The sequence below is a fragment of the Silene latifolia genome, chromosome 11, assembly GCF_048544455.1.
Source record: "Silene latifolia isolate original U9 population chromosome 11, ASM4854445v1, whole genome shotgun sequence".
Taxonomy (NCBI): domain Eukaryota; kingdom Viridiplantae; phylum Streptophyta; class Magnoliopsida; order Caryophyllales; family Caryophyllaceae; genus Silene; species Silene latifolia.
This window is the reverse complement of record NC_133536.1, coordinates 199,179,914-199,181,646: the sequence shown is the minus strand read 5'-3', so window position 1 is coordinate 199,181,646 and position 1,733 is coordinate 199,179,914.

Below are 1,733 nucleotides of genomic sequence, written 5' to 3'. Positions count from 1 at the left end.
TGAAATGGTTTATGGCAAAGCAGTTTCCATGAATGGAATTTATATCTTAGGTTGGTGACAAAGATCAAACTTATCTATGGCATTGTCGAATGGGACACATAAATGAAAAACGTGTAAAGAAACTCATTGAGAGTGGGACTATCTCCACATTTGATTTCTCTTCATTTGGCACGTGTGAATCATGTCTTATCGGCAAAATGACTCGAATTTCCTTCAAAGGTGTTGGAATGCGCGCAATGACCTATTAGGACTCATACATACTGATGTATGTGGACCTATGTCAATCACCGCAAGAGACGGCTATAGATATTTTATCACTTTCACGGATGATTTGAGTAGATACGGATATGTCTACTTAATGAAGCATAAAAGTGAGTCTTTTGAAAAATTCAAAGAATACCAGAATAAGGTTGAAAACCAACTGGGAAGAAAGGTTAAAGCACTCCGTTCAGATCGTGGTGGCGAATATCTTTCAAATGAGTTTGATCAACACCTTAAAGACTGTGGAATAGTTTTACAGTTAACTCTACCTGGAACACCTCAATTAAATGGTGTGTCCGAACGGAGAAATCGAACACTACTTGATATGGTTCGATCCATGATGAGTCACACGGTAGTACCTGATTTATTATGGGGTTTTGCTCTTTTGTCAGCTATTCTTATACTTAACTGAAGTCCGTCTAAAGATGCCGACAAGACTCCGTATGAAATATGGAAAGGAACGGTCCCTAACTTGTCCTTTATTCGGGTTTGGGGCTGCGAGGCTTATGTCAAGTGGAGACACGAGGATAAGCTCGGCCCGCGATCGGTCAATACATACTTTATTGGTTATCCAAAAGGAATGTTTGGTCATTACTTCTATTCGCCTACCAAACATCGAGTTTTTGTTGCGGCTAGTGCAAAGTTCTTAGACAAAGAATTTCTCGAGAACAAGTCAAGTAATAGAACCTTCGAGCTGTCGGAGATTCAAGAACCAACAACCGAGGAACAGATGGAGGAAGATGTTCCTTCAACTAATGATACGGTTAATATTCCTCGGGAACCTAGAAGGTCGGGTAAAGTCACTAATCCTCCAGACAGATACATTGGTATGGTCGAGGAAAATGACGTTTTGCTCCTAAAGAGTAATGAATCCGCTACCTATAAAGGTGCCATGACCTGTTCCGACTCTAAGCTATGGCTTGAAGCCATGCGATCCGAGATGGACTCCATGTATGAGAATGACGTATGGGATCTTGTTGATTTACCTAACAAGGTACGACCTCTTCAGTGCAAATGGCTTTACAAAATAAAGCATTCTGTAGACGGGCAACCAGATACCTATAAAGCACGACTAGTGGCAAAAGGTTTCACTCAAGTGCACGGATTGCATTATGATGAAATTTTTGCACCCGTATTTATGTTGCGTTCTATTCGGATAATCTTAGCGATTGCCGCTTTTCATGACTATGAAATTTGGCAGATGGATGTGAAAACCGCCTTCTTAAACGGTTATTTGGAGGAGGAATTGTACATGGTACAACTCGAAGGTTTCATAGATCCTGAAAATCCTAAGAAAGTGTGCAAGCTTAAACGTTCCATTTATGGACTTAAGCAAGCTTCTCGGACTTGGAATCATCGTTTCGACCAGGTGATAAAAGAGTATGGTTTCACTCGATCGGTCGAGGAACCATGCTTATATGTCAAGTCGAGTGGGAGCAAGATTGTTTTCTTGATATTGTATGTCGATGACA